This window comes from Canis lupus, chromosome 38, assembly GCF_011100685.1.
Source record: "Canis lupus familiaris isolate Mischka breed German Shepherd chromosome 38, alternate assembly UU_Cfam_GSD_1.0, whole genome shotgun sequence".
Lineage (NCBI taxonomy): Eukaryota > Metazoa > Chordata > Mammalia > Carnivora > Canidae > Canis > Canis lupus.
This window is the reverse complement of record NC_049259.1, coordinates 15,322,666-15,346,961: the sequence shown is the minus strand read 5'-3', so window position 1 is coordinate 15,346,961 and position 24,296 is coordinate 15,322,666. Positions and strand designations below refer to the sequence as shown.

The window sequence follows — 24,296 nt, the reverse complement described above, 5'->3', positions numbered from 1 at the left end:
GGGCCAAAGGCAGGCGCCAAACCGCTGCGCCACCCAGGGATCCCAAATCTTTAATTTTTTAATTGGAGTTCAATTTGCCAACATACAGCATAACACCCAGTGCTCATCCCGCCAAGTGCCCCCCTCAGTGCCCATCACCCAGTCACCCCAACCCCCCGCCCACCTCCCTTTCCACCACCCCTTGTTCATTTCCCAGAGTTAGGTGTCTCATGTTTTGTCACCCTCATGATATTTTCACTCTTTTTCTCTCCTTTCCCCTTTATTCCCTTTCACTAATTTTTATATTCCCCAAATGAATGAGACCAGATAATGTTTGTCCTTTTCCGACTGACTTATTTCACTCAGCATCATACCCTCCAGGTAAGTTCTTACCCATGGTTACACAGATGGTAACTTGTCTGAGATCCAGCAAATTCTAACTGAACCCAAGTAGTATGGCTCCAGAATCAATGCTCTTGACCACTATCCTGCATGAACGCTTCAACTATTTTATCAGACACTTGAAAGAGAACACTCCAAACAGTGAAAGGACTTCAAACCAAGCTGGACGGGAGGGTAGTTGAAGGTACTGTGGATGCTGGATGAGAAGAGTCACAGGAACCTGGTAAATACCCTTTAATCTTTGAATAACTATTAGGAGAAAGAAGAATTAGGTTTCTTTCTCTCTGACTCCAAAGACAAAGCTCAGACCAGTGATTAGCAGCTATAGAGAGGCGGACTTTAGCTAAGGATGCAGAAATCCCTTCTAAAGACCAGCTTTTCAAAGACTGCTTGAACTGCCTTGAAAAGGAGCAGTTCCTTGGCATTGGAAGTATTTAAGGAGGAGCCTGAATACTAGTGGTAGGATTGAAACATCAGCCAGGGGGTTGCATTAGAGGACCATTAACATTTAAAATCTTGAGATGCTAGGATTTTATCCATCAGGTGAAATGCTTCTATTTGGGAAGCATCCTCAAATTCCCTCGATTTTGGAATAGAAGGTCATCCCAAAAGGCCATTGTAGCCATTTCCCTGGTGGCGAGTACATCTGTGTCCAAACCAATGGAAACGGTTTAAAATATTTCTCCCCCCCCCCCGCCCCGCCTGCCTCCCTTTGACAGTCTCCAAAGGGAAGCATCACAGAATCTTAGGCTTATGAACATTTGGTATTGAATGGACAGAGAGAGACTGCTGAGTGTGACACTGTCTTTGCAGAGGAGGGGACTGGGAACAGTGACACGACTCTCCCGAGGTCACCCTGTTGGGTTGTGCCAGCGTGGGAACTAACATCCAGCCCTCTAGATTTTGAGTTCAGTTTTCTTTGCAACATACTACACTGCCATTCACATTCCCTTTGGAAATTTCTTCCTTGCATCTGATTTAAATCTTTCACTTTGAAAATAAATAAAATAGGGATCCCTGGGTGGCGCAGCGGTTTGGCGCCTGCCTTTGGCCCAGGGCGCGATCCTGGAGACCCAGGATCGAATCCCACGTCGGGCTCCCGGTGCATGGAGCCTGCTTCTCCCTCTGCCTGTGTCTCTGCCCTCTCTCTCTCTCTCTCTCTGTGACTATCATAAATAAATAAAAAATTAAAAAAAAATAAATAAAATAAAATATTTTTCACTTTGTGCTCTATTTCCAGTTTCTTCCCATCTTTACTGAGAGCGGTGAGGGTTGGCCATTTTTCCTGGCAATAAAAGGCCTTTTGTCTTGAATAATGGAATGCCCTCTGTTAGCTGTGTGTCGTGTTCTCCTCTGCTCGGATGGGCCATGCCCATTTCACCCTGGCTCTTATCTGAAAGTAGCAAGAATTCTGAAGAATAAAAGGCAAAGCTAGTAGTTTCTGCTGTTTGTAGGTATTTCTCAAATACTCATTTGAGACCAAGGATGAGATCTGGTTCTGACACGTGGGGTTCACACAGATGTCCTCTCTGCAGGGACAGGCTGTTTCTGTTTCATCACTGACTGAAGACATAGTTTCACATGGCAAAACTGTAGCGAGGGGGGCAAGTCTGTGGGGTCCAGAACCTGACATGTAGAGAGGGAGGCAAGTCTGTGGGATCCAGAACCTGACATAGCAGCTTTGTCTAGAGCAATCCTTTTCCCACTGTTTTTTGTTCCTGAGTTTCCATGATCTACCTGACATGCAGCCCCCCCTTGAGCTGGGCTTTCCAATCATGGGTGCACTACCTCTTTGCAAATAAATATAATTGAATATACCCCTGCTTCTTCCCTTTCTCCCCTCTTACCCCTCCTTATTGGGTCAGTGTGCACCGTGATGCACAAAGCAAGCCCAGGTGGCTATAACTCTATCTAACCACGGGAGGGCAGGAGAGTCTAAAGAATGAAAGGAAAACGCACCTGAAAACAAACTCCCTTTTGTTCACAGAGAGGCCAAATCATCAAATGATCCGCAAAACCTGAAACTTTTAAGAACGACAGAGGAGTGTTAGGCCTTAAGCGGCCAGCTTGCTGGCTTGACCATCCACAATAAAGCAGAGGACTTCTGGGCTCCTGACTTTAAGCTGTGGTCTTTGGCAAATCAGCTAACCCTCCTAGAGGGCCTCAGTTTTCTCTGTAAAAATGGTCCTGATGTTGCCCCTCACCTATGGTTACTGCAGGACTTAAACCAAAGAGCACGGAAGAGCACCTGGCCTGGCTTTCCTTCCAGCCTTCCTCAGCAGCTGGTCCTCGATGTTTTTCGATGCCAGATTTCATTCCTCTGAGAAGCCTTCCAGATTCCCTGATCCTGATCTCATAGTACTTTGTGTCTTTCTGATAGTCCTTCTCACATTGTGCTTTTTTTTAAAAAAAGATTTTATTGATTTACTCATGAGAGACACAGAGAGAGGCAGAGACACAGGCAGAGGGAGAAGCAGGCTCCTTACTGGGAGCCTGATGTGGGACTCGATCCCAGGACCCCAGGATCACAACCTGAGCCAAAGGCAGATGCTCAACCGCTGAGCCACCCAGGCGTCCCTCACGTTGTATTCTAATTATTTGCTTCCAAGTCCATTTTCCTCATTGGACTAGAGCTCTTTTAGGGCAGCTGCCACATATTTCTCCAGCTGGCACTCAAGGAATGGAGGGATTTAAGCATCTCTCTTTCTCTTCTCCTCCTCTCTGCCTTTCTTTATTCATTTATGAGTTTCTTGAGCCAAGCACCAAGCTAGGCATTAGGGAGCATATAGTCCCTGCTGACACGGTTTACAAAATAATAAGGCCCGGGTGAAAATTACTAGCAATGAAAGGGTATGCCTGACAGTCACACGATTAACCAGCGCACCTACCAAACTAGGCAAATGTCAGCAGGGTGCTAAAAGACAAGGGGAGATGTGCCTCGTCTGGCACATGTTGGGATTCCAACAATTCTTGGCTATAGACATTAAGAAGACATTTAAGAAGAAATACAGAAAATACATGCAAGGAGGTTTGTTAATCATGTAACTGGGAATGGGCAGGTGATAGAGGTTTCAAAGTTATAGTAAAATTCAGAAAGAGGGCCAGAGAAGAGTGGCATTGTGCTGAGTGAAGTCATGCTGAGTGCAGGATGGTGCAGTAGTGGTCAAGGGCTGGGCTTTGGGGTCAGGCAGGGCCAGCTTCTTCATTCGCCTATGTAGGGGGCAGGCGACATTCTTCACCTTTCTAGGCTTTAGCTTCCTATTTGAAAAATAAAGGGTTCCTGTGAATATTAAACAGGAAGCGGCTGCGTCCCTATCTGGCCCAGGAGAAGGGAAGGGCAGTTGTCACGATGATAGCAATCACCCTCCTCTTTTGTGTTTCATCGTTCAAGTTCAATAACTTCCCACGCTGAGAACAAGTCTTGGAAGAGGTGCCTGGACATCCCTGTAAGTGGATTTTCCAGGGAAACAGCCGTGCTTGTTTGTCTTGAGCACCTATCAATGCAGCTCTGGGAGTCCTCACCCCAGTGCCTTCCTGTGTCTGAGAGTGAGACTAGAAGGTAGGTGTGCGGGTAGGGAGTGGCCCGGTTGCCACCGAGGTTGGGTGCCGCCCTCCTCACATTCTTATTTTTGTTAAAACCTCATTATGGGTCTGCCGTCCATTATGTTATCTGAGAAGATTAGCTCTTATTTAAAATTTTATCTTGGGAGGTGGCTGAGTCCCATAAGCTCTTTTACTGGTTCCACTGATGATCAGTTGGCCCAGGGGAACACAAAGGAAGGAATGATTTTTAGGTTAAAGCACAGATTTTAATCACCCTTCACATATGGAAATGCCGCAAATAAGCCAGCCTTGAGAAATAACCATTACACGAATGTACTGGGTGTCTGAGTCTTTGCAAGAGCGTCTGCTGGAATTACATGAATTTGGTGGTGCCCGAGGCTCGAGTTAAGCAACTTCAGGGAGAGATGCTAACGTGTTCGTTCGCGTTGCAGGCTTCTTAGTGTGGTTGTGGACTATGCCAGGGTTAGGTCTTCCAGGATGAAATTTCCAGATGAAAGCTATGGTGCAGTGGCAATAGTATGAATTATTCTGGGTTATTCTGAGGAAGCAGAGACAGCATCTTTGCCCCTTTCACTGAGATTTTCCAACATATAGCAGAGTTGGGTGTGTTGTTCTTATCTTCAATAAGGAACACCAGCTTTCCCTTGGCCAGAAGGTCTTGTATGTAGGAGGCTGGAAAGCCTTGTTCTCTTGGGGAAGACTGATTTAGCTGCCAGAATGAGGAATCTGGCTAAGCCCAGACAGGATGGTGTCCCCAGGGAGGAACGGGGTAGGGGGTGGGGATGGAGAGGGAAGGAGGGAGGAGGGAAACCCGGACAGTGGCAGAGTTAACTTCTTATTATCATTGAAATTTATCACCAAATGACGTGTTTGCACTAAGTGACAGGCATATGGCATCTCAGAAAACTATAAAAGAAGGCTTTGTAATAATCTGAGTAGAAGAAAGGGTCATAAGTATTAAATCATCGCAGGGCACCTGGTGGTACAGTCCTGAGATATTAAAAGAACCTGTACTGAAGGTTCATTCATGACTTCATTTCAGCAAAATGACGTTGCTAGGCACATTAAATTAATGTAACTGATTTCAATTTCACTGCTTTTTAGTTTTATTTATTTATTTATTTATTTATTTATTTATTTATTTTTTTTTAGGGATTTAGTTTTATTTATATGTAAAACTTAAGGCTTATTTTAGTTTATAGTTATAGATCAGTATTTGTACCTATCTGATCAATATTTATATGTATCTAGGTCATGATAAAAATAATTTGTCAACCATAGGAAACTGCAAGTTTTTTTTCTAAATTTTATTTATTTATTCATGAGAGACACACAAAGAGAGAGACAGAGACACAGGCAGAGGGAGAAGCAGGCTCCATGCAAGGAGCCCGACGTGGGACTCGATCCGGGGTCTACCAGGATCAAGCCCAGGGCTGAAGGTGGCGCTAAACCGCTGAGCCATCCAGCCGCCCTTCAAGTTTGTTCTTAAGAGTTCATATGTCACTCTGTGTCAGAAATACTGGATTAAAGGAGATTTAAGAATACTTTTCTGTATCAGGGTTCAGTTAGTGAAGGGGAACCACCATGAGCCAGTTGGAATGAGAGTTGTTTTTTTTTTTTTTTTTTTTTTTTAAGTAAGGATTTGATCTTCAACCAGGTAGGGGGTTGAAGAAGTCTGTGGAAGGCTGTTGTCTCTGTGTCTGGCCTGATGGCCAGCCTGTCGCTCTGCAGAGCTGGGGAAAACAGCTGGGTATGAGATAGCACAGTAGGACAAGGGCAAATGCAGAGAATCCAAGGAAAGTCCAGAACCCCCCCGGGCTGTCTCCTACCACTTCCAAATTGAACAAGCAAGGGTGACCTATGGAATGAGCCGGACTCTTTGCTCCCGAGCTGCATATAGGACTTGCAGATCTGCTGGAAGCGGAACCAACTGCAGGTGGGGCTGCTGCCCCCAGCCAGCAAGATGAGCCAGCAGCTCTGCTACAGCAGTGCCTGGCACCCACACCGACCTTCAGGATGTCCTGGCCACTGATTTACTCCTGCCTTCTGAATTCCAGGCAAATTTCCCTTCAGAGGTCAGCCCTAACCCACACCACACAGAGGAGGACGTTCTGGGAAATTTAGTTCCAGACTAGCTAAGTTGATTCAGTTGATTCAGCAAAGCTATCATAATAATTAAGTTTTAGATACTCTTGGCATGAACATATAAGCAGAAAGTACCACATAGTGTATATTTAGTAAATTATTATTATTTTTAAAGATTTTATTTATTTGACAGAGAAAGAGAGAGAGTGAGAGAGTGAGAGAGAGCACAAGCAGGGGATGCAGCAGAGGGAGACAGAGAAGCAGGCTTCCCCAAGCAGGGAGCCCAACATCAGGCTCCATCCCAAGACCCTGGAATCGTGGCACGAGCTGAAGGCAGATGCTTAACTGACTGAGCCACCCAGGCGCCCCTTTTATTATTTTTAAATCATTTTTTAAATTGAGGTCTAATTGACATACAGCATCATACTAATTTCAGGTGTTACAAAATAACGGTTTGATATTTGTATGTATTATAAAATGGTCACCACAGGTCTAGCTAACCTTCATCACCATACATAGTTATAGGACTTTTTTCTGATGGTGAGAACTTTTAAGATCTACTCTCTTGGCAACTTTTAAATATGCAATGCAGTATTATTAATTATAGTCACTGTGCTGTACATTACATCCCTATGACTTATTTATTTTATAACTGGAGGTTTGTATCTTTTGAACCCCTTCATCAAATTTGCCCATCCTCCATGCCCCCACCCCTTGCAACCACTAATCTGTTCTATTAGCTATTTTTCCCCCCGGATTCCGCATATAATGAGGCCGTATAGTATTTCTCTTTCTCTGACTTATTTCACCTAGTATAATGCCTTTGGGGTCCATCCATGTTGTCACAAATAGCAATATTTCATTCTTTTTTATGACTGAATAATATTTCATTGTGTGTATGTTCATTTATCTAGTGATATATCTACATATCTATATGGTGGTATATATAGATAGGTGTATAAATTGATATTAAGTATCTATTCATGTACATCTTGGCCTTCTGTATGTCTTCTTTGGAAAAAAATGTTTCGATCCTCTGCCTACTTTAAGATCAGACTGCTTTTTGCTATTGAATTGTATGAGTTCTTTCTATGTTCCTTATATATTTTGGATATTAGCGTCTTGTCAAATATGTGACTTGCAAGTATTTCCTCCTATCACCTTTCATTCATTTCACAGGTTGCCTTTTAGTTTTGTTGATGGTTTCCTTTGCCGTGCAGAAGCTTTTTAGTTTGATGTTGTCCCACTTGGTTATTTTTTTTCTTTTGTTGGCTTTACTTTTGCTGTCCAATCGAAAAAATCATCACCAAGACTGATATAAAGGAGCTTCCTGCCTATTTTTTCCTCTAGAAGTTTCAATGAATTATTATTGAATGAATGAATGATTTAAAGAATAATACTGAGTTTTAGTCTGTAACCTTTTGGTGATCTCAATTTGGCAGTTTAACACAGGGTTTGGAACATGGTTGGTGTTGGGTGAATATTTATTGGCTGAGTTACTGAGTGGTATGGCAGGAGGGACAGAGGACTGCCAATCAGGAAGCTCTGGGGGAGGGGGGTGTGGTCCCGGTCCTGCTACTAGTTAGCTGTGCCGGATAGGGTTAATCACTTCAGCTCTGTGGCCTCTGTTTGGTGTAAGGGGGTCAGATGAAATAATTCTAAGTAAGCTTTTGCTTAGAAATTTTGCGGTTCCATGAGTTGATCTGATTGCTTTCCAAACCAAGTACTTGATATATAGAACAAGAGTCTCAGAGTGTCAGGGACCATTGTGAAAAGCAGTGCTGCAGAGGCCCCAGCGCTCAGGGTCCTGCAATCCAGCAGTTTGTTTGAGGATCACCTGGAGGATGGATGATGGGAAGTGGAAAGACAGGTGCAGAAAGGGGGATCACAAGAGCACACCCGGCCAACTTCGCCTGCTTGCAAATTGTGCCTCACGCTGGCTCTGACTCAGTCTGAGTCTGGTTTCTCAGTCACGTCAATTTTTCTGCTGTGCTTATTCTCCTCTGTGGCAAGGTTCCTGGTCCCATAGCAAGTGGCAGCAGCATCTTAGATTCCAAGGCATTCTGGGACACAGACTCGTGCCTTGAAAAGCCTTCCCGCTCTCCTTATGCACAGATTTTTTTTCTTTCTTTTTTTTTTTATAAATTTATTTTTTATTGGTGTTCAATTTGCCAACATATAGAATAACACCCAGTGCTCATCCCATCAAGTATGCACAGATTTCTTAAAACCATCTCAATTCTGCAGGCCTTCTCATACACACACTGTTTGTGTGGTGCTTGGCCGATGGTTCCAATTCTGAGGACTTGGGGAAAACGGAGTGGGAAGTCCTTTATTATTATTTCTTGTGCCCTTTCCTTAAGCAGCTATTCTTTTCTTTCTAAAGGTAAAAGATGTCACATGTAGTCTTTGAGCACAAGACAAGAAGAATCTCTAGCTTAGGCCACAGTAAACTATAAAAACCATGCACCTCCATTTCTGTGTCAGATGAAACAATCATTTTCCTATGCACATCCCACCCTGGTCACATCCCAAGACCTTTGAGCTGCGAGGACCAATTCGCACACAATTTTAAATAGTTTATCTAGACCTTAAAGTCAATCCTCAACTGTTTACTGAGTAGCTACTATGTTGTCAGGCTACAAAGGTGCTTGGGGAATCCTGAAGTATAACCACCCCTAAGACTTTTCAAGAATGAATCATCTCTTTGGAAATAGAACAAACACATGAACAATGAAGAAACTGAGGTACGTAATAGGTGACTTAGAAGCCCAGTAGGGCTTTTGGAAAGGGCTTTATAAATCTATGGGATTTGCAGAGAAATTTTCTTATGGGTGTTGGGCACAAAATTGGGCTTTCAGCAGTTGTCAAGGAAGAGGACCAGCACTCTGAACTGGCCATGGGAGTGCCAGAGAGGTGGAAACAGCCCCCGAGGCCCATGACGAGTAACAAAAAAGTAGAAGGAACACTGGGCAGCTGGCTAGTAGGACTTCTGTGTGTTTTTGAACTCATTTTTCCTTGATATTTGTAGACCTTTCTAAGGCGAGATGCTGGAATGGAGTTTAGGAGCTCCCCGGCACAATCTCAGTCTAGGGATACGAGCCTCTGTTCTTGGAAAAATAATTTGAAAGAATTATAGTCCGAGATAACCAGTTTGGATTCCTGGGCCTAGAGCCACATTCCTAGAGCCTTTCCTATTTTTACGGTGCAGACTCTCTCTTCTTGCTTCTCTCCCTCCTGGCCTTTTAGCTTCTATCGGTTGTGGCCCTAAAAGGACTTTGCAGGTGGCAGTACTAAAATAAAATAAAATAAAATAAAAATAAATAAATGCCTTACCCCCCATAAAATACTTCTTTAATTTATGCCTTTCCATCATCTCGTATAGCTTTCCAAAAAAATGAAACACGTACATAAAGACAAACTACACTCAATACGCCGAGCCAGCCAGGGGGAGACGAGCCTCTTGATCATTAACCAAGGCTCGGCGGAGGAATTAAGTTGTTTGATTCGTCGCTCCAGGCCTGGTGAAATAGGTAGTATTTCATTTCAATCCTTAGTGGGCTTCAGGCTGCCAATATCTGGGCTTTGAAGTGGTTTCACCCTCTGTGATGTAACTGGATCCCCGGTGCGAGGCCTGAAGAGGCTGTTTCTCATACTCCCTTGTGCTCACACTAGTCACTGGTGGTTTGCAGCCGGGGAACCCGATCTGACTGCCCCTCTGGTTTCCAGCAATTCTCCCCAGGGTCTCTGTTTCCTTCACTAGATGCTCTGAGAGATTGGGGATCAGTACATTCTGCTTGTACGCGGGTGCCTGTGCGTTTGAGGAGGCAGGTGCTGAGGCAGGGGTTCAAGTGCTGTGAATTTCAACCGATTTTCACTCTGATTTCATAGGGACTGTACTAACCCCCTCTTTTCCGGATGGGGGTGGTTTATCCACATCGGCAAGGAGCTTATTTGGCTCTTTAGTTTCCATTAAGAACAGTAGCCTGATGCTTTTCCTGGTTGATTATTGAAGGAAATCAGTATTTCATTAATCAGAATCACTGTCCGTACTCCAAGGGTTTTCCAGAAGTTATAAAAACCTAAACTCTCTCTGTCCAATCTTTTACCACGGCCAGTTGTGAGAAATTATTTGTTTAATTTTTTTTTTTTTTTTTTTTTTAGAGAATGCACGAGTGGTGGGGGAGCAGAGAATCCCAAGCAGGCCCCAGGCTCAGCACAAGAGCTGGTTGTGGGGCTCGATCTCACGACCCCGAGAGATTATGACCTGAGCAGAAAGCAAGTGTGGGACTTTTCTTTTTTTTCTTCTTTTCTTTTCTTTTCTTTTCTTTTCTTTTCTTTTCTTTTCTTTTCTTTCTTTTCTTTTTTTTAAAATGTGGGACTTTTGATGGACTGAGCCACCCAGGTGCCCCGAGAAAGTTTTTATCGAAGATTTTCTGAAAGAGAGAATCAGGCTTTCCACACCTTACTTTACCTTTGAGTAAAACCACAGCACCAGAAAGCTGTGTGCTGGGGAGATATCTTGGCGTCTTGCAATCGATACTTGCACTGAATTTCACCCTGCGGTGGTCTCCAGCCTATGCCAACCAATGATATAGGGAAAGCTGTGTGAAACGTGTGATATTTATTGTAGGGAAGTTTTTGAAAACGTTATCTTATACGCCACAGGGACATTTTTATCAGGTTAACAACAACAGGACAAACAAGCAAAGAGATGCTCTCATGTCTCAGCATTAGGGAAAATGTGCTTCTCCTGAGCTATCTTAGGAAAAGCAATTTCATAGCAGAATATATATATATATATATTTATATATAAATATATTTATATATAAACAATATTTATATATATTTATATATAAACAATCTCATTGGATTGGTCCCTGCTGATTTGAAATTTTTCATAGTTTGTACACGTGATTTTGATCTCCAAGTGACTGTGGCATGTCTTGGAATTTGTGCTCGTGGGACATTCTTTTGCAAAATGTCAAGAAGCTTTTGGCTTGTTTAAAATCATGGCCTCAAAAAAAAAAAATAAAAAAAATAAAATCATGGCCTCAATCTACTGCATCTGACCTATAGACGCTCATTTGTTTTGCAGCTCATAGAAGAGTCCAGGGAAAGTAGATGGTGTTTATTTGACAATGTTTTGCCATATGGAGGTTAAATTGTGTTTCTTCTGCTATCAGCTCAAATTATTTTTCTCTAGATCTCTTCACACTAGGTGGCAGGAGTGGCTCATAGAGGAGTTTAATTCCCTCACCAAGAACTTTGATCGCCTTTGGGGGAGAAGGAAGGAGGGCAGTAAGGCAATTATTTACAGTGGACTGTGGCAGGTCCTGCTCTGGTGAAGTGAGTGGCTTGGGGGAGGGTCTGATTCCAAGTCTGTGGCCCCACACATGTTCTTTCTGTCTCTACTTTTGTACCAGAGAGAGACAGAGAGATGGGGGGTGGAGGGAGGGAGAGAAGGGGAGAGAAAGAAAGGGGGGGGGGAGGAAAAGAGAGAGAGAGAAGGGGAGGAAAGAAGAGGCAGGGGGTGGGGAGAGAGAGAGAGAGAGAGAAGTGGGGGTAGGGAGAGAGAAAGAACACCTTCCTTTTTGCTTTTACAAAAGTAACCAGAATCTCATTGAATAAATAACAAGACAGATGAGAAGTCCCACGCCGGCCTGGGAGGACTGCAGAAGCCACAGGCTCTGTCACTGCTGATGTCACTGTCCAGAGTGGTGAGAGGTGCCAGGTTAGCCCCGCTCCTACTTGGAGTTCTGTGCACGTATTGCCTTCGGATCATGGGCAGGTGGCACGAGAAGTGGGCAGTGGGTCACACAGCCTTCTTCTCTGACCTGGCTTCGTCTTGGGCGAGTCATTGAATCTCCTTAATGCTAAGTTTCCTCATCAGTGAAATGGGGTTAATAATAGTACTTGTTTCATTGTGTGGTTTTGAGAATTAAAGGAAATAATACCAGTGAAGTGTTTGGCATCTGGTAAGAGTACAGGGTATGTTAGTTGTCATTGTTTTTATTTTTTTTTATTTTTTATATTGGGCCAGTCAAACGCTGTGAACTTCAGTTTCATGACCCATAAAATGACAGTTTTGAATGGTATGACTTCCAAAGTTTTTTGTAGCCTCCAAAGTTGGAAAATTTGTATACCGTGTGTGCAGTGTTTATAGCATTTTTACATCACTCATAAGGTCTCCCACATGGTTGGGCATACAATAGTTAATTGTGCATTTATGAAATGCTTTTTGAATTCTAACTGAATAGAAAATATACTTTTAATGTAATTTATTTTACATTTAAGAAGATGATTAAGGCATAAATAACATATTCTATTTTTTCCCTCTGGTTGATTCATTTAATCATTACTTTTAAAGATTTTATTTATTTATTAATATTTGAGAGAAAGAAAGAACAAGAGAGCACAAGCAGGGGGAGCAGCAGAGGGAGAGAGAGAAGCAGACTCCCCGATGAGGAGAGAGCCCGATGTGGGACTCGATTGTAGGACTCCGGGATCATGACCCGAGCCAGAGGCAGATCTGACTGACTGAGCCACCCAGGTAGCCCTCATTTAATCATTACTTTTAAAATAATGAGCATTTTTGGACCAAATCCTTACTGCATGCCAAGAACTGAACAAGAAGCCACGAGGGATAGAAAGTTAAGATAAAACATGATTCCATGTCCTCAAATACCTGAGCTCTGGGTGAGGAGACAGACGGTGACAGGGGCACAAAACTGGAGTCTGCATGGGGCCCCATTGGAGTATAGGGTGGACGTCCCTGTTATATTGGGTAATTGCAAGCCATTTGTGTAGCTGGTGCATAGAAGGTTTACAGAGAATGGTAGGAGATGGGGCTACCTAAAAATATCTTCTAGGTCTGGAGTGTGCCTAGGCTATCAGAACAGCCACATTTGAAGTTTAAATTTATATAAAATGCTTCATCTTTGATCGATGGAAATATAATACTGGCTTTATTTTAACAACTTGGTCTAAAAATTCCCTATTAGAGAAATGATAACAGTAACAACTGTATTATATTTTATAACTTATGAAATTTCAACATTAACTTATTCGTTAATCATAATAAGAGTTTCTTGCGCTTGATGAGCCCATATTATTTACCAGGTGCTGCATCTGGCACCTGACATATGTTACTTCATTTATTCCTAATTGGAACCCTTTGTATCAAGAACAGAGGTTTGCCATTAGGGGGTGCTAAGGTGGGGAGAACCGGATTAATTTCTGGGAGGTCAAAGACCATTTCTATTCATCTACCCATTCTATCGCTAGCCTCTGGCATGGCGCCTGGCACATAGCAGGAATTTAAGTGACATTTGCTAACTAAATGAACTGAGTTGTCCAGGTTGGTATAACTAGTAAGTAGTGGAGTCAAGTACAAAGGTACTTGATTTTGACAATTTAGATTGGATATAATCATGGCTAGAGAAAGTCTAATTTCTGTAATGTGGAAGCAAATCAAGCTCAGTTTATGTCTTTTTGGCCATAGATCCTTGCTGAAAAGGAATACACTCTTGATAGTCATGTGGTTTTCATTTATCAAGGATGTTGACTCTTTGGTGAGATGGTCTTGAACTATGCATAAGATGGCAGAGTAGGGACTCTACCCCTTTCTCAATGAGATCGGTGTGATGAGAAAAGGAAATAGGATGAAATGGGAATGAAACATCGTTTCTGTTCACTTTTCCTTCTCTTAGAGCTAAGGATCTAGGACCTTCTACTTTTTATTTGTATTGAATTCTGGCTCAAAGGGATTCAGGGAGACTGATATTGGCTCGGGCAGTGAGATATGAGGAAGCTCCAAATGTTGAAATAAGTGTGTGTTTCTAAGAAATCTTCCTTCTCATTTTTTGTTTGATCAAACAACCTCTAAAGACATTCTGTTATTTTTTCAGCTTCTGGTCTTAAAAGGCAGATTGATCAACAGTTTGGGAAAATGTACCTATTAGACATTGTTTGAGACTTTTCAGTTTATTCTCTTTAAAAGTAATAATCTTCTCCTTAATGAACTTGATTAATTCAGCAAATAGCTATTGACTGCTTACTAAATGCTAGGCCCCATGTTGGGTGCTGGGGATACAAAGATGACAAGACATAGCTCTTGCTTTCAAGGATGAAGTGGGAGATGGACTTGGAGGCAGATCATTTTGTCCTTGCTGGGTGTGAGACCCTCAGTGGGGAACATGCAAATGCCTGTGGGTGTACAGAAGAGTTGGAAACTGAGGCCAGAGATAGTTCCCATCACTGGCGACTTGAAGCCAGGAGAGTACTGTAGACTGAATTTGTCCCCGGAGTTCATTTGTTGAAATCCTAATGTCTAATGTCATAGAATAAGGAAGTGGGAACTTTGGTAAGGCGACTAGGTTATGATAAGGGCAGAGCCCCCGTGAATGGGATTAGTACCCTTATAGAAGAGACCCCAGAGGGCTCTCTTGCCCCTTCCCCCACATGAGGATACCTGGGAAGTCGGCAATCTATAACCCAGAAGAGGATCCTCACCAGAACTTGATCATGCTAGCACCCTGATCTTAGACTTCCCTGCCTCCAGAACTGTAAGAAATAAATTTCTGTTATTTATCAGCCATCCAATCTATGGCATTACATTAGAGCAGCCTGAACTTCTGGGAAGGTAAAGGAGAAGGGAAGGCCTTGGGAGGGGGGGCAAAATCACCTGCTGAGTATGAATGGGTGAAGAGTTTCCCCTCCCACTGGCAGCAATCTAATACCTTCATCTCATCGCTTTGATGACCAACAGCTCCCAGATTTTAGAACCAGATTTAGTACTGTATTATTGTGGTTTGTTTTATATCTACCAGTTAAAAGAGGCCGAATGGAATTGACCTAGATGGTTCTCAGGTGGAAAAGCTGATGCTCTCCTCTTCTTCCTCCATGGGCAGCTCACTGACACGTGCACTTCTCATGTTGTCCTTAGATGGGACTCTGAGGTGCTGATTTCTCTTTGGCCATTGATCTTGAGTCTGTGATATTTTTGATTGCTCCTGCAGCCTCTTCTTCTTGTTTTCCCTCCTTGTTTCTATTCTGTCGTTCGACCCATCCTGAGATGATCCCGATTTTTTCTAAGAAATGTGGCACAAAGAAATACCTCCCAGAAATTAATACATTGTAAGAAATGTATGCACAAATGTGGCATAAACCTAAGTACAAAGACTTTTGGGTAGAACTTTTGAGTATCTCTATCTACTGTTAAAGATGGAAGGATTTCTGGAGATCCAGAGACTTGGTAACACGTTCAGTAATCTGACCAACTCTGCTCTTGAGTTCTGATTTTAGCCTAGTTTACCAGATGGAATCCACGATCGTCAACATGTTAGACCAATGTTAAATCTGACAACGCCAGCATAACAGTTTGTCTCATGATTAGACACGAAGGGCAGGTAGCAGTCATTCAGAAACCCTGAAATGGCAAAGTTAGGGAATTGGGTTTTGAAAATGAGTCACCCAAACATTTTCTTTCCAAACATCTGCAGGTTGTTAGCCTGATTTATTTTGAATTAAAAAATCTTTTTGAGCTGGCTGACAGCTTATTTTAATTCCCAGCTGTTAAAATGTTTCAGCAATTGGAATTAGGGGCTGTGCCATTGCTTTTGATGTGGTGGGAACCAGTTCAGCACTCAGGTACACCTGGGGGACCTGCCCCTTCTCATCATGGTCCTTCAGTTTTATTCCTTCTGTTTAAGAGCTTGGTGCTTTGAGCTCTTTGTTTACGATTTGCTCGGGTCTTATAGCACTGGTGGCCAAGGGAGTTTAGCTCATATTCCAGGATGTGGTGGCTTTTATCCAGCACCTAGCACTTTGCGGCTGCCTTAGATTCTTTCTGGAACAAGTTTGGGGAATAAACAAATACATAAATAAGTTTATATTTAATTGATATTGCCTCCTCCTCTCCCAAAATATGCTGAAATAATTTTTCTACTCAAAGCTGTGGTTCTTACAAATGTTTTTAAGATTTCTTTGTAGATTGTTGGCTTGGTAAGGGCTTTTGACTTGTTCCTCACTTTTCTCTGGTTGCGGGTGAGCACCTCTCATTTTTGCTGTGATTTTGGGTAGGAAACCTGGGGATGCAGTCTCTTCTCTCCTGATCCCAGCCACCACAAACAGTAACACCACCACCTCCATCTACTATTACTATTATCACCTACCACTCCCACTTCCACCAAGAAGCCATTCCTTGGCATTCCTGATTCTCCAAGCATAGCATCCTATTATTCATATTACTTTTATTGTCTAACTGCTCCCAAAGAATTATCTATACTAGTTATTTTTACCTCTTTCGCTCACCTTTATGCCTCTTTCCCCCCTCCCCCATATCCACTGTGGCTCATCACTGGCTCATCACTGGCTCATCACTGGCTCATCACTATATCCATAGCCCACCATTCTGTTGAGACTGGGCTCTCAAAGGTTAAAGTGGCTGTTTAATTGAGATTCAGTTCTCTTGTCACCTGACTTCTTCACTTGTTCACTGACCTCTGTGTATCTGTGTTAAGGGAAACTTTGAGACCAAAAACTAGAATGATAGACTGGGGACATTAAATGCTAGAGTAAGGGTTTAGGGGGCTATACAATAGGCATTGAAGGAGCCAATCCTGCTTTTAAACTAAGGAGTAAATAGATTAATCTAAAGATGAACAAATGGTTGGAGTCTAAGTGGAGAAAAAATACTGAGTGTATAAATTAGAATAACGATAAAGAGAATTGAATGTCAAGCAAAGATTGGAGAGATATTGAAGGAGTCTAATAGAAGATATGAGGGTTGATAAAATATGTGGAGGGAAAGTGGCAAGAGAGGCAAGGCCTCCCTTTAATTGTGTCCCTCATCTTTGATCTTCATGTTTTGACTCATACTCTCTCTCTTTCCATAACATCCTTTCTTGGTCATCTCTGTTGATAAAAATGTTATTTTTATGAACTCTTTTTTGATTGTCCCAGGTAGATATTACCTCTAATTTCTAAAGATTCTGTAGTACTTTGTACATATTAACTTTTGTCTCATTATTTTAGGATGACAATCCCCTCAGTCCAGTTTTAGGCAGATGGCATGTTGTTAAGGGTGTGATGAAGACATAGGAATGAGGAAGGTAGAAGGGACTGTTGATAGGTATAAGGTTATGTAGTCTAATGGGCATGGTGGACCACGGTGGAAACTTCATTTCATGGGTAGTGTGAATTTGTATTTCTATCATATCTTTATTCTTTTTATTTTAACTTGTGATAAAGTTAAAAATTAGGCTCTCAGGAGCTCTCATTAGAACGAATAGGAATCACTTAGCCTTTGGTAAATATGACACACTTTCTACATCTCTCAGTGAACTAGAAGAGGGTGCTGATTTTTCTTTTTGGAAACTGAAAAAATTTTTCTGCTTGCGATTTTAAGTTAGTCTATTCACCATTATTATCTCCTGAGAAACTTTCTGAAGAATTTATACTCCTGTGGCTGAATGCAGCATAGTTGGTTTTCTGGAAAGATGCATTCAGACCCAACAAAACCATATTATTTTCCCAGTAGGCTTTTCTTTCTCCAAAAAACGTCATATTTGGACCCTTACAAAAAATGTAGTATTGAGTGTTGAGTGCTATATTGAGGCAAATATTTTCTGCTTCTACCCTTTTATTTTAAATGTGACTAAACTTTGAGATCATTTTAGAAGCATAGGGTAATATTTCTAATTGGGGGATGAGTTACATGGGCACTTTTTAAATGACACAGTATGACACATCTGCACATTAAGAAGATGACTGGCTTTCTGTTTTTCCTCTTTCTCTCCATTAATACATAAACTACTTTGCCGATTTCAGTGATGAGTATAATGCTTTGTCTCATCAGTTTTTTTGCATTACAAAGGGTTAGACATTTAGAATTTATGAAAAATGTGAATTTCAGAATCATCTTCAAAGATTCTGTTCAGGAGTTTAGGGCTGGGGCCCCATTTTCTTGTTCTTTCTTTTTAAAAAATATTTATTTATTTATGTATTCATTCATAAGAGACATACAGAGAGAGGCAGAGACAGTCAGGGACTGGGATCCCGGGACTCCAGGATCATGACCTGAGCGGAAGGCAAATACTCAACCACTGAGCCACCCAGGTGCCCCTGGGGCCCAATTTTCAATATCTACCACCAATAGCCCATCTTCCCTAAGAGACTTAGACACATTGGATTATGGGCCTTTGACTTGGCCTTTGACTGCATGGTCAGTCTGCAGTGGCTGTGCCCATGTGGGAGCAGCCATGACATTTAGATTTTTAAGTTTCTTCTCTCTCATCTCTTCCAAGAGAAATTATAGGACATATATCCAGTTACAGCTCAGAACATGTCAACTGAGAGGATTCTCTAAAGTTACCTGCCCTCATGACTTGGAACCTCTTATTCTTAGGTTGCCACAATCTTGCTTACTCAGGGAATCCTCTAATAGCCTTTAAAAAAAAGTACTCTGAAGAGTAAGTTAAAAATAAAAAGTATTTCACATGGTATTCAGGTATCAGTGAAGGATTTGGGCTGAATGACTCTGAAATTCTATAATTTAATAAAATGTTCTTCTATAATATTATACTCTACATTAAAATGACATAAAAATATAGTAAAACTTTCTTTGGGAGAATGTGTAGCTAAAGTTGTGAATTTACTTCTCATCTCTTTCCAGCCATTCCTTTCTCCCTTTTGTGTGAAATAACTTGCCCTTATAATTTACCATGTGATTAGTTTGGTGCATCAATATTACAACGATTATGGTAACCGGCCTGGATACTGGCATTGTTCATTAATTCTTATAAAGGAAACCAAGACAAGTCAAAATGTCAGAACCAGTTTAGTAATGGGGTCCCAGTTATGGTTGTATGTACATAAAAGATAGTGGGAACTAGATGCTATTTATGATGCTGTATCAAGTGTGTGAAAGACCTATTGTCATTTCTTTTTTTTTCTCATTTTATTCTTGTTTGCCTCATATAAGGTTAAGTGTCATCATTTCAGTTTTGCAGAGCAGAAAGCAGAGACTCAGCGAGTAGCCTGCCTTGACCACACTACCAGATGAGCAGCAGAGGCAAAGTACAGCAACTCTATCCTACCTAACATCGAAGTCTGCTTTCCACACCATACTGGGCCGTTATGATGCTTAATTCAGTTTAGGGATATTAACTGAATCCAAGTAAGTTTTGTTCTGATTCTGTCGAGGAACAGACTCTTTTGTAAAGTTACTTGCAGTTGATTGTACGTGGCTCGGCATAGCTTATAGTGTCTATGGTGGCAGGGATATATATCTGGAGATGTGGACAAGATCAAGACAGAGTCGAAATAGCTATGTGCAGGGTCTCAGAACCCTTGACTGACATTTGCCTCCTGGGACAGTTCTGATCTCACTGCTCTTCCATCACCTCTTTCTTTTCGAGACTTAACTCACCCCCACCCTAACCCTTCAGGTTGGTGGGTGTCCCATTCACAAGGGAGCAGATACCAGATGTGAGAAATTGAAGAAACAGTTGTTGGGCAATTGTTCTTATGAGTTATGTACTCGGGCTCTTGGTTGGAGGGCTCTGATCTGAAAGCTTGCTTCAAATCCACTGAGAAAGCAGCGTGATTTAAGTGGTGAACTGGGCAGGCTGAGGAGGCCGGCCGTGAGGACTAATTTGTTCTTTAAGTTTATCTAATGGTTTGCAAGAGTTGGAAATATCTGTTCGGGAGATGTGATGGATTCTCCTAGGAAACTGACGTCCCCAGATCATTCTTTAGAAACTGTTTTCAGAAGCGAGACAAGTGGCTTGAATCTATTGACAAAGGGAATCAGCTCTGCGCCTGTGACTGGGTCAAAGACCCCAGGCATGCCTGTCGCGATACAACGTGGATGTTTGTTCAGGGGGCAAGTGCTCACGCTGAGTGATTTTCAAAGCTGTTGGAGGGCATTTATCAGGCTTTTAAACTCTAGATACTCTTTCCCACGGTGTGAAGGCCAAGAGAAGGGATCCCGGGCTCTCTTCCCTGGCCCCCAGGATGGGAATTCAGGGGGAAGAGGTCACCTATTCTTATGCCACAAAAGAAAACTTATTCATCAGTTTTCAAGTCAAGGCGCTTCAGAGTCTGCAAATAGGGAAATAGCGAAGATCTCATCAGCAGGGCTCCACGCCCCCCAATCTGGTGCTGCAATGGCGGGGGTCTTGTCCTTCTTCAGGTGCAAAAGGAGTGTTCTGGACTTCTTTTGGTAAAACTCCTTCCAATTCCAGTAAAACATGCATTCCAAAGCCATCGTCTTTTTTACTACTTACTAGGGGGAATCTGAGAGAAAGAGAAGAGAGCAAACAGCTGAAGTGGATTTACAGTCACTTCTCCGATTGCTTTTCTTGCTGAAGGATATTTCATATCACAGGATTTTCCTTCTCCTCTGTACTCTTGATACACCCAATATCGTCCCCAACACAGATTAAAGATGACACAGGGTAGGGGAGAAACAGGAGGAAATTACATTTTAAAGTTTTGTTCCATTTGTATTACCAGCAATTAAAAGTCTTTGTGGTCTCCACCCCAGTTAAGGCAGTGGGACCATGAGGCCGCCCTGCTGTGAATTCGTTTCCAGTCCAGCCAGCTCAGACAACACTCGGATGGATTAACGGACCCTGCTAGACTCCGACTCCCTCGCCTCGCCTCACTGAGCACAGCCCCAGGCTTCAGTGGCTGCACGTGTGAGCACACCACTCTCGCCCTTGACCCAAAGCACATCCTGCACTTGGTGCATGCATGAACCGTGCTGCACCTGCGGCCCGGGATGGCAGTACAAAGCCGACTGTGTGTTCCTTGGGGTGGCAAAGGACCTGCGGTCGCTCCCCTGCCCCAGAGAGGGAGCCTCCCTTCTTACCCCACCTTTGCCTGTGCTTCTGGGGTCTGTGGATGGCTTAGATCGAGCCTCTTGGGGGAGGTGAAATACAGCTTCACTCTGCAACAGCTGAGGTTTGCTCATGGAAGCAGAGGTGCTGGAGTCTCAAGCCTATGATGTGGCTGATGCCAGCATTTCTTAGTAATGAGCCTTGCAGACACATCCCAGGAGAGGAAGTTAGACTAGAGCAAGACAAGTGAGTGAGATTGTTTCAAGGCTACAAGGAGATTAAAAAAAAGGTAATTCCTCCTCATTTAGGGATATGAGATCCTCTCTCCTGGGTGAATCCACAGGCAGCATGGGGTTAGGGCTCCTGGCCTCAACCTGGAGATTTCATATAGGAGGAAATTAGGATGATGGGACTCTACGGAGGACCTGAATTATGAGTCAGCCCTGCTGCCTTTCAACTGAGTGTCCTGGTACAAGCCCTCCTCACCTCCCATCACTGCAAATCGCTCTGGCATCTGGGAGGCCGCCTGGATTTAGGGTCTGCTGTACAATGGAGGGCCAGCAGGGCTGGTGTTTACACCTGGGGTAGGGGCGCAGGGACACAAAAGTAAGTGCCTTGTACCCACCAGTCTTCAGTGATTGATTATTGAGTGACTGAATGAAAGATATTTTATGATACACTGACTTTGACAGTCTGTTGCCCCAGAACAGTTGAAAATGGGCTAATTTTTGAAGCTCAGAGCTGTCCCGTTCTGTCCTTCCCAGGCTTCTCCTCGGGCATCACATACCACCTGGTAGGCGTGAGATGTGTCAATCACTGTAGGCAGGAAAGCCTGGGGAGCAGTGTTTTGGTTCCTACCTATTACTTCAACATAAGCTGAATTTCTCTCACTTCTTATTTTTTAAGGGAGCAAGTTTCGCATTTTTTTTTTGTAGAACTGGCATAACTCAAATAGTGAAGTCCGTGGGGAAACAAAGCAACCACAACTCAAGATAATCCACTTGCACGAGAGGCTTCGGATGGTGGTTTTGATTTAACAAGTAGTGGTGGGATAATTGTGAGAACATGCTGCTGGGAAAGAGCACCTGGTCTGGTCAGCCTGATGTAGGGTGAGATGCATCATTAACCCTCGTGTGAAGTCCATGACCCTTGTCAATGTTAGGTACAAAATCCCAGGTTGGTGGGATTTGGTGGTGCAACTTTTGAGAGCTCCAAATGGTTTAATAAAGTTAAAAAAAAGAGAGAGGTGAGGGAGAAACAAAGAGTCCTCCCCACCTTCCCTGAGTAATGAGCCTCTTGGATGAAAGACTACCTTGTAAAGGTTTTTCTCTCCATTCTCCACTTCCCGCTGCCCAGATCTGGACGGGGGAGCTCCCAAATGGGGTAGCAGCTCCACATTTCTAATCCGAGCCCAGATGGATCTCCTGCCGTGCATACGCGTTGTTGAGCAAACTGGTAAATTAACCTGAGAGTCTTGCCTGAATGATGAGCTGCACGTATCAGCTTGAGCAGAACATTAGCAAGAGCTGGCGTAGGCCTCCAACCTCACCGAGTTTCCTCTCTCTCCTGCCAGTGGACATGACAGCTCAGGATAAGGTGACTGGGAGACCACGGGAGCAAATGTGACACAAGGCAGAAGGCTGTCTTGAGACCTTCCAGCTGGTTTGCATTTCCTCATGGGATAGGAGCCTTCTCCTGCAGGCTGGGAAGGCAGTGGGACCACCATACGATTTTATGGATCAGTTTTCACTTTTCCAGATGCAAAGAGAGGAGCCGTAATTACCTTGCGTACGTTTTGATAACATCCCTTGGGCAAGAGGTAGGTATAACTCACAACAGATAACCTCTGCTTTTGCTCCAGTGCTGTCTCCTTTATCTGCAACATGGGGGTGTTGAGTGATGCCACAGGCAGCTGGAAGGGCTCATTTATTTGACCTAATTATTCCCAATGTAGACCTGACTCATCAGAACGGGCTCTTCTTCAAAGGAAATGAGAGCCAGATTGTCTCCTTGGCAGCAATGGAAAACAAATGCTATCCACAGAATGGCTGTTAGATTGAAAAAAGGCGCAACTGGCTTTTGGGGCCAGGCGATATTTAACCATGTTACCAAGAATAGAGGGACTGGAGAGAGAGTAGTGTCAACTTCTGACATGCTAGTTTGCTCAAAATGTTCTTAATAAAATTAACTCGCCCTTGGATGCCGTGGACAAAAGTAACCACATACTCAGATCCCAGGCAAAAATGGAAACCTTCAGTGGGGTGTTTTTATTAATAACTGACTGAATCCCTATGGGTACAATGGGGGACTTTTTTTAATCTTTTTAAAAGATTTTATTTATTTATTCATGAGAGACACACAGGAGGGGCAGAGACATAGGCCGAGGGAGAGCCCTTCCTGAGGGGAGCCCGATGCAGGACTCAATCCCAGGAACCCAGATCGTGACCTGAGCCAAAGACAGATGGTCAACCACTGAGCCATGCAGGCATCCCAGTGGGAGACTTTTCACGTGGAAGCCTTATGATTTCTTGGTGCTCTTTGATGCTCTACTGAAGAATTGGAATTATCTCTTCTAAGGGATGCGGAAATGGAGAAGGGGAGTTGAAATGGCCCTCCTGTTACCATTAGGCACATCAAACACAGATCAGGAGCAGCATGCCATATTCCCTCTGTGAAGCCTCAGAGTGGACGGCCTTAGCTCAATGATGCACGACTAAATGTTGAAACTTCATCTTAGACAATTGCAAATTGCCCATACCGAAACGCAGGTGCACTGAAAAGAATCCTTTAAATGGTTCCTGGTCCCATCTTCCTGTTTTACGGTTGTGGTTCGGAACGTCACAACCCTAAGAAATTTGGGAAAGATGTGTACTTGGCTGATGTCCGTGGCACAGTCTGGCTCTCGGCCTTTTGTGCTGCAATTCCTCGAGCACCGTGAAGGCGCCCCATGGACCACACGGTTCCAGTGTCGCCTGTTGTCGCCAGAGAGGAACCTCCTAGAGCATGGCATTTGATCTCAGCCTGGATCCTGTTTGGGAAGAGGAGAGGGAATCCCACAGGCCTGTTGTTCAGTCACGTCCTCTAACACTGTAGCAAGGCACGCACATGGTTGCACTTGGCATTCTGACACGTGCATAGCGTGTTTTCATCTCTTCCCTGGAGGTGAGGCCAAAGCCTGAGGTTCCTTTTGACACAGCTCTGCGAAAACTCTGGCTTTGTGCTCTCCTGTGCTTTGCAATAACATACCAGCTCTGCGGTGTGGCCAATGTTTACTTAATTGGTGGGAGGACTTTTTAATATCAAAAGGAAAACATTTCTTCTGCATTCCACATAGGTAAGATGTGGTTTGCTGTGGTACAAGGGTAAGGATTGGGGGTGGGGAGGGAATGAAGAGAGGAAAAACAATCCTTAGGGCTAAAG

General features: G+C 43.3%; 1 long non-coding RNA gene across 1 annotated transcript; it reads left to right on the top strand.

Moving 5' to 3' along the window:
- The first annotated feature begins 19,021 nt into the window (after positions 1-19,021).
- LOC102156579 lies at positions 19,022-24,283 on the top strand. The gene is made up of 3 exons (XR_005385715.1): positions 19,022-19,210; positions 20,582-20,735; positions 21,812-24,283. It is a non-coding gene; the product is annotated as an uncharacterized LOC102156579 (long non-coding RNA).
- Positions 24,284-24,296: the final 13 nt, after the last annotated feature.